Consider the following 9,556-nt stretch of genomic DNA (forward strand, 5'->3'; position numbering starts at 1 on the left):
CACAGAGGCTGCGCACAAACCATCTTTTTGTCCCATGGTTCACTTTTTGGTGTAAAAAGCCAAATTCCACCTCATTTTAATGCTAAAACCCAAAGTGAATATGGATGTATGTTACACATATGTTTATCCATCACACATGTACTCAGCTCGCCTCATAAATATGTATAGCTTTCCCCCAAAACCAGTCGAATATGATACAGGCCCTGTGAGACTAAAACCCAACCTGTCCCTTCCCCTCTTGCAAGACAGCACCTTTGTTCCATGCCTGAGACTTTCTCTTTCCAGCTTGCAAATAAGGCTTCTCTTTCTACTATTTAGCCATTTTGGTGATATTTTGGATGACAGAACTCAGAACCATCTTTTCCAAACCAAACTATAACATTTGTAATGAATTTGAATGTAATGCAATTTTTGTGCTATCCTTTAAAAATTTAGTGCAGGCTGGTGGCAGTGGCTCATGCTTTTGTAATCTCAGCATTTTGGGAAGCTGAGGCGGGAGGATTACCTGAGCCCCGGAGTTCAAGACCAGTCCAGGAAACATAGTGAGACCCTGCCTCTCCAAAAAAAAAAAAAACATTAGCCAGGCAAGGTCATGTGCACCTGTGGTCCCAGCTACCTGGGAGGCTGAGGCAGGAGAATTGCTTGAGCCCAGGAGGTTGAAGATGCAGTGAGCCAAGATGGCACCACTGCACTCCAGCCTGGGTGACAGAGCAAGACCCTGTCTCCAAAAAAACAAAAAAAATCAGTGCTAAGTTGAAATTTTTTACAAAGCCAACATGAACTTAGAAAGTGCAAAAGCCTTGGGGCATTTTCAGATTGTTAAATAAAAGAAATCAGAGTTTGAAAATCAAGCAAACCAGGCTTACCTGGAGCCATCTATCACAATAAAAAGGCAGAAGTAAAATTCTTTTAACCATCATTCATATCTATTTAAATGATTATTTCATCAGTGAGTGAAATGGCATGAAACAACTTGATTCCTAAGTGATACATTCATATGATTCCGACACTGTATCAAATTAGAAACCATTATTTCTGGCATGGTTGAGAATAAGCCAGAACTCATTATAATTTTTGTTTCTTCACTGGTTTTCTAGTGCATGAGTATGGTTTTCTCTGTGTTGGATGGGTGATTCCAATATCATCCCCACCCAACTGGTATCAGTAACCTTCCACAATCCGGGATCCATCCCAGGGGGCCACCACCTTTTCTCTGAGCAGAAACCTTACCAGGCCTTTCTCTGCTAACATTTCAAGCAAAAGACAACTGCATACACGTTTTATTTGCTTGTTTTTTCCTTTGAGATGTCTCTCCTTATGTTGGAGATGTGTGTGGAAGAGACACTGAGGACTTTTAATTTTTATATCCACTGCGTAGTATGAGGTTCTTACAACGATTTTTAAAATACTAGAATTGCTTCTTTATGTGAAAATGTGATTCCTCTGAAGGCTCAGTTCTGCTACAGTCACAAATATAGTTATTTATTTTCCAAAACTCAGTGTAGTAGGATAGCAAAGTAGCTTATAATCAACCCAACAAATATTCTTTTCGAGACTTCCTGTCTAGAAGGGCTGGAATGTTTTCTTTAGGAAGAGGAGATTCATTCATCCGTGAATCTGTTTCTAGGTAGTGAAAAATCTGTGCATTTGCATAAATAACCACTAAAGAAATGTAAATGACTAAAGGAGGGTTTCATTATCATAAACGTCTCAGACTACCTGTAGGGCTTGGAATGCAGGCAGATCTGGTTTCAAGTATCTTCTTACCTTTAAAAGACAATTATCTTCGGCATTTCTGGAGAGAAAAAGAATACTACAATGTTTCTTGGCAACGATCCTCACGTATTTAACTAGCTGGATCCTCAAAATGTGTTTGAACAGCTCCTTTGGACTATTTGTATATTAAATATCTACCTGCAAAATCCTCCTGTGTTTCATTGCGCGTGTGGGAATTAGGTTGTATTGAGAACATTTCCTGAATTACTCTTGCAAAACCAATGATTATAACAGGACTAGGCTAATCAGAAAGCTTCTCTGTGGCGGGGTACGTTTTGCAAGGTACTAGCACACAGGTTTCAATTTGCTCACATCATGAAAAAAGGAAACTCAACGTGGATTGAAAAGGAAGAATGTCGGATCCATGATGGCAGCCCTGACTGATGTAGAACATTAGCCCCAGAATGTTGAAAATGAGAGGGCATTCCCTTTCAGAGCTGTATATACAGGAACAAGGTGTTTAGCAAACACAGAATTTGCTAAGGGTGAGATTGTGCAGCTGATAAGCATGCTAGGATTTCATCCTTGGGCTCTGCTTCTAGGCCTGCTCAGGTTTCAAGGACTGGGGATCTGTGCTTCAGCCCAACTGCTTCAGGAGATTCCTTCATTTTAGAAAAGGCCCTGGAAATCCTCAGCCTAACCACGTGCGTGTATGAGAAAGCCGAGTACTGTACACACACTCTTGTATTTACCTCCTGAGGCAATCGTCCCCCTCTTATCAAATTTCCAAGAATGTTTCTCCCCTCCCATCTCTTCCACTGCTTTGCTCAATACTTGAAATAGTTTCCTAAAGCTCAGCTGCTGATTTGATTGCCTTCTCATTTCACCTGCTTCCCTGTTTTCTTCCTCTTTTCAATCTAAGCAACAGCACCATGACATCTAGGGAAAAAAAATAATAAGTCATTTCCATTCTGGTTAAAGCAAACCTCCACATTGTCCTCATTAAAAAAAGAAGTTAAAACAGAAATTAAAATGCTCAAAAAGTCAGGTATTTTTAAGCCACAAATCACTCAGCTCAGTTTTCCAGCAGAATTCTCATGTAATCACGTTGCTTCTGGTATTTCACATATATCGGTCAGTCTTGTTTTTTCACTGAGATAGCCAGTGTGGGACAGTTTTAGATGTGTACGTTTTTATCTGAGAAAATGTATTAAGGTGGATAGTCACAATGGTACTGTCTCATCAATCCTTTATTACATTTTCTATTCTTTAAAACTCTTGAAAATAAGTTTTCCATGTCAATCTGTATTCTTAAAAAAAAAAGTTATATGAATGCCAATATGGAAAAAAATTATGAAATTATAATTATTTGACCCAGAATAACAATATTAATAGATAATGTTTCTTGGATCTATATAACTGACATTGTATTAAGCTTTTTAGATATATTATCTCATTAAATTATTCAATAAACTTTATAATATAGGTTTGATTTTTGTCCATAGCTTACGAACAAAAACTAAGCCCTAAGAATTTAAATAATTTCCTCCAAATCTCACAGCTTTGTGACCTGTGATGATGGAGATAGTCTATTTGATGCCTGTCCATCATTTGATGCTACCATATTGTCCAATAGTTGCAGAAGTAAAACAGTAGTAGAAGCAAGGATTATACACCTAGCAAATTGTCCAGTGATAAAGTTCAGGACGTGCCACCTCAAAACATAGCACCTTGGCATTTGAGAAAACAGCAGTAGCAGAAGGGCCTCTCTCACCTTCCCCTCACCCTTCTTACCTGAAGCAAACTATAAAACCTAGGAAAGTCATTCTGACTTTTCTCCCGCCCCTCACCCCTGAAGCAAGTCATAAGATCTTCATGCCAGAGGTGCACATCTACACCTGGAGGAAAGAAATGTCTTTATCTCTTTTTTTTTTTTTTTTTTGAGACAGCCTTGTTCTGTCACCCAGGCCGGAGTCAGTGGTGCGATCTCAGCTCACTGCAACCTCTTCCTCCCAGGTTCAGGTGATTCTCCTCCCTCAGCCTCCCAAGTAGCTGGGACTACAGGCATGCAACAACACGCCTGGCTAAGTTTTGTATTTTTAGTAGAGTTGGGGTTTCACCGTATTTGCCAGGCTGATCTTGCACTTCTGACCTCGTGATCTGCCTGTCTTGACCTCCCAAAGCGCTGGGATTACAGGCTTGAGCCAGCGCACCGGTGTCTTTATCTCTGAAAACACAATGACATAGAGAAAAATCTGAACAAACAGGTCTCGCTAACTTTCTCCCAGTTTATTACCATTAGGTCACACACTTTTGGTCCAATCATATTTCTCCACAACTGTCTACTCTTTATCAAACATAAGCACAAAAATGCACGTTTACCTGTTTATTTTGGGTCTTCCTTTCCTTATGCAGAGACTCCCATATCACGTAGTACTTAAATCAATCTGTATGTTTTTTCTTGTTAATCTGCCTTTTGTTATAGGGGCCTCAGCCATGAACCTAAGGTTGCAAAGAAAAGATATTTATTTTTAACTCTTAACACCAGCCATCTGTGACTCTTTAGTATTAGTGTGGGGCAACTTGGGAGAAGATGGGATGATGTCAGGGGGCAGGCATATAAAAATAGAAGAGATTATATTATTAGCAAATGTAGCAGAGAAAAAGATTTCTCACCCATTACAAGAATCATAGCTGAGATTCCCGACAACAAAAGAAAGATTTAAAAAGTGTACAACTTTATGGTTTTAATCACACACGATTCCTTAAAAATGAAGACCCAAAGGAAAGATGAGAAGTGTATTTTTATGGACAGTCTTACAGAAGTATGATTGGAGGACAAAAGGAGTGTCCTACTGGTAATAAACTTGGGGGAACTTAGCCCTGTTTGTTCAGATTCGTCTGGGTGTCATTGTGTCTTTGAGAATAAGAACATTCTTTTCCTCTGAGTATAGGGAGGAAAATGACCTACTTCAAGGATAGGTCAGCTAGTTTTATGACCTGCTTCAGGACAGTAGGGACAAGAGAAGGTCAGAGAAATCTTCCAGCTTCTGCAGTTTTCTCAGCTTTCTTCAGCTTAAGATACTCAGTGTGCCAGGGTCCCATACACTGGAGTAGTGTGTCCAGAACCCATCACGTACATTACTGAAAAGCTATGTACTAGGCAGTGTGATATAAGTCAGTGGGATTTTTCTCTGATTCTACCTTGGAGTAATTCAAGGTCTAATTGGAGAGAGAGACATTTCATGAGAAATATACCACAATGGTGTAAGTGCTACAATACAGTCAGTTGAACACAGTATACCCTGGGGTTGGTTCAGCAACAGCCTTGGACATAAGGCTGGACAATTTGTAATTGCAAAAATGTGGAATCAACCCAAATGCCCATCTATCAATGAGTACATAAACTGTGATATATACATCCAATGGAACACTGCTCAGCCATAAAAAGGAATGAATTAATGGCATTTGCAGCAACTTGGATGAGATTGGAGACTATCATTCTAAGTGAAGTAACTCAGAAATGAAAAACCAAATATTGTATGTTCTCACTCATAAGTGGGAGCTAAGCTATGAGGATGCAAAGGCATAAGAATGAGACAGTGGACTTTGGGGACTCAAGGGGAAAGGGCGGGAAGAGGGTAAGGGATAAAAGACTACAAATTGGATGCAGTGTATACTACTTGGGTGATGGATGCAACAAAATCTTGCAAATCACTAAAGAACCTACTCATGTAACCAAACACCACCTGTTCCCCAATAACCTATGGAAATAATAATTTCTTTAAAAAAAAGAGAGCGAGAGAAGGCTGGGATAACACTTCTCACATTCTCCTGCAGTAGCCAGGCCACCATGCTATACTCTATAAAAAGTGGCTTAAGTCCACCTGGGTAGGTCAGTTTCCTTAGGTGTCTTTTTATTAGCTATACTTGTTATCTGCACCCTATGTGAGATCAAATACTAGTTCAGCCCCTTAATAGTTGTATGGTTTTGAGCAAAGTATTTAAATCTCTTTGAGTATCTGAGTCACCAACTAATAAGTATAGTTACTGTGAGGCTTCATTAAATAATGTCTAGATTATGAAGCCTCAAATTACTTTAATCCCTTTGAGCCTCTCCTAAACTAATAAATGGGGCCAAGTTATTGTGAGGACTCAATTAGATAATATACATAAATTGTGAAAGCCCACTTAGGTAATTTAGGTAAACTGTCTGATACAATGCCGGGCATATCATTGGTACTCAATAAATACCAGCTATTATTCCTTCAGAGTCCCTACTCCATATCATTATTGCCATTGCTTATTTTGTTTCATCAGGAAAAATAATCAAAGACTTGGAAATTAGCAGAGGGGGTTACTGGGTATCCTTTTAATGGAGTAGTGGCTATTGATTTATGCAGTGCTGTTCAGTAGAACTTTCTGTAATCTCAGAAAGGTACGGTAGCCACTAGCCACAAGTGGCTTTTGAGCATTTGAAATGTGGCTACTGTCACTGAGGAACTGATTTTCTTTTTTGACAAATTGTTATTTAGTTTTTATTTCATAATTATAAACTTAACTCTGCAATCCAGCTAGGCATGAAAGGGAATAAGGACAACATGGAACCCAAAGGGAACTGCAGTAAGAGTACGAAGATTCTAGGATACTGCGAGCAAATGGGGCAGAGGGGTGCTCTCTGGAGCTACAGAAGGAATGGTCTGCTGGTTAAGATAAACCCAAGTCAAACATATTAGAGTAGCCCACAGTCAGCAACAGCGATCTTCTTGCTGGTCTTCCCATTCCCCGCAAAGCGCCCCATGGCCTCCGCAATAATCATGCTTTCTTTCACCTTGCCGAACCACTCGGTCTTAGCAGTGCAGGTAAAAAACTGGGAACCATTTGTACTGGGTCCAGCATTTGCCCTGGACAAGATGCCAGGATCTGTATGCTTCAGGACGAAGTTCTCTTCATCAAATTTCTCCCCATAGACGGACTTGCCACCAGTGCTGTTATGGCATGTGAAGTCATCACCCCGACACATAAACCCTGAAATAATTCTGTGAAAGCAGGAACTTTTATAACCAAATCCTTTCTCTCCAGTGCTCAGAAGAGGAAAGTTTTCTTCTGTCTTTGGAAACTTCTCTGCAAACAGCTTGAAGGAGACGCTGCCCGAGGGCTCGCCATCGACGGTGATGTCGAAGAACACAGTAGGGTTGACCATGGCTGGCAGTATGAGGCGCCCAGTGGTGGCAGCATCTGCAAAGCCTAAAGTTTTAATTTTATTTGATTTTAATTAATTTAACTTTATTTTATTTTACTTTTTTTGAGAGAGTCTCACTCTGTCGCCCGGGCTGGAGTGCAGTGGCGTGATCTCGGCTCACTGCAACTTCTGCCTCCCAGGTTCAACAATTCTTCTGCCTCAGCCTCCTGAGTAGCTGGGATTACAGGCACGTGCCACCATAACCGGCTAATTTTGCTTATTTTTAGTAGAGACAGGGTTTCACTATGTTGGCCAGGCTGGTCCCAAACTCCTGACCTCAGGTAATCCACCCGCCTCAGCCTTCCAAAGTATTGGGATTACAGGCGTGAGCCACCGTGCACAGCCTAATTAATTTAAATAGCCATATGTAACTAGTGGCTATAGTATTAAACAGTGTAGGTCTAGCTAACTCTCTGGGCACTGATTTTATAGGACTGTGAACATTTCCTTGCCTTTCTATGGACTAGGCCATTTTAAAAGTCTTCAGAGGTGGAAGTTAAGATATTAGTGCCAATGATTCTTGTTGGTAGCAAAGCAAGTGAACTTTGTTCAGTAGAAATGTAACTGATTCCTACCTTATAGACAAAATGATCCAAATACTGCATTTCATTTCCTTATTGTACATTAATTCATCTTGTGTCTATTAGTAAATTTATGTTGGCATTACTGGTTGCCTACATATATATTCTTTAAATTCTTTTTGAACTGGTTTTAACATCTTACTGCTTCCCTCCTATATTATTGAGTTAAATAAAATCCTTACTGTATTCATTTTATGCTTACACGAAAGTGATGATTTTGCCTTGAAAAATCAAGTAGGCAGGGCATGGTGGCTCACGCCTGTAATCCCAGCACTTTGGGAGACCGAGGCGGGTGGATCACGAGGTCAGGAGATCGAGACCATCCTGGCTAACACGGTGAAACCCTGTCTCTACTAAAAACACACAAAAATTAGCCAGGCGTGGTGGCGGGCGCCTGTAGTCCCAGCTACACGGGAGGCTGAGGCAGGAGAATGGTGTGAACCCAGGAGGCGGAGCTTGCAGTGAGCCGAGATCGTGCCACTGCCCTCCAGCCTGGGCGACAAAGCGAGACCCCGTCTCAAAAAAAAAAAAAAAAAAAAAGAAAAATGAGAAGAAAGCATAAAAGGGTAATTTTCTTTTAACTTTTTAAAAAGTATCCTTTAAATTTCTTTTTAACATTATTTGTGTTTTAAAAAAAAGTGAAAAATGTGAAAAAAACAAAGAGAGACAATGAAAGGGGGACGCTGAAAGAATGAGGGAGCCAGAGTGAAAAGAAGAAAGCTTAAATTAGAAACAAAAGTGAGAGAATTAAACAGAAAGGGGGGCCCGGAGTCCCTGGAGCCGCTGCCCTTTGAAGCCTGTAGCCACCAGGGCGCGTTTGTGGTGACTGTCCAGTGGCGTTTCCTTCTCTCTGCTTACGTTCCTGCCGTACCAGGACAGGTCTGGCAATTTTTCTGTTTTTTGTTTTCTCCCTCCTGGCAGAATGACACAAAATCCTTTCGCTTCATGCAGTGAAAGGGAGTCAGTGTTCCTTAGGTAACCTTCATTTTAGTAAATTAAATTATCTGAGCAGACACATGCAGAAACGTACCCTGCTGGCCTGCTGTGAACAGGCAGTCATCAAAGATGATGAGGAAGCCGGGAGGAGCTGCAAAGGCAAGGGCTTGCGTTCTTTTATGTTGAAGAAGCTTCAGCAAAACTGTAACTCTGCGTGGGAGAGCAAAGATCTCCCTTGTGAAGTTTCTAAACACAACTAGAAAAAAATCTTAGACTAACGTAAGTCAAAGGAGGTGTTTATTGCATTTTTAATTTAGGAGGCTCCAAGCAGACAGATCCGTTAATGTGGAGGTGATAGTATTTTACCTCTTCCATTCCCAACACTTGGCACAACTACAAATCATTGACGTGACAATTCTAATATTTAGAATTCTTAAACACAGCTTTTATTTTTATTTGGATTGCATCTTGGCAGAGCTAATCCTTAACGTTTTATGGTCATTTAGGGCAGCAGTCTAAACTCTTATCTGTGCAACCCTTGCAGTTTTCATGAAAGATAATGCCTTGGAAGTTGTAGATGCTCAATTAGGAAACCATGTCGTAGGAAGATGTCTTTGGGACCAGAAAAAGTTAAGATTTCAGCTCAGCTTCTTAGCAGTTTATGACCTTGGATAAGTCACCTAATCTCTCTAATACTTGGTTTCTTTCTATAAATAGGAGAATGTGCTTCCCTTACAGTGATGTGATGAGGATTTAGTGGTATGACCCACCAAGCAGGGTGTCCAACACACAGCAACAATTTCATAGTTCGGCGTTGTTTTAGTGAGGGCATTGAGCTGGGCTTTTCCTTAACGCCCTGTAGTCCAGGTTTTCACGGTCTTGTATCAGACACTTATATCTATAATCGTGTATCAATGAATAGACTATGACTAGGCACTATTAAAAGTAATATAAAGGCTAGGCAGATTGGCTTACGCCTGTAATCCTAGCACTTTGGGAGGCCAAGGCGGGCGGATCATAAGGTCAGGAGTTCAAGATCAGCCTGGCCAACATGGTGAAACCCTGTCTCTACTAAAAATAC

At 40.6% G+C, this 9,556-nt stretch overlaps 1 long non-coding RNA gene across 1 annotated transcript; it reads right to left on the reverse strand.

Moving 5' to 3' along the window:
• Positions 1–3,024: 3,024 nt before the first annotated feature.
• Positions 3,025–8,798, reverse strand: LOC117975658 (uncharacterized). The gene is made up of 3 exons (XR_004666007.2): positions 8,570–8,798; positions 4,099–4,218; positions 3,025–3,943 (listed from the first exon to the last, which is right to left on the reverse strand). It is a non-coding gene; the product is annotated as an uncharacterized LOC117975658 (long non-coding RNA).
• Positions 8,799–9,556: the final 758 nt, after the last annotated feature.

This window comes from Pan paniscus, chromosome 14 (genome assembly GCF_029289425.2).
Source record: "Pan paniscus chromosome 14, NHGRI_mPanPan1-v2.0_pri, whole genome shotgun sequence".
Lineage (NCBI taxonomy): Eukaryota > Metazoa > Chordata > Mammalia > Primates > Hominidae > Pan > Pan paniscus.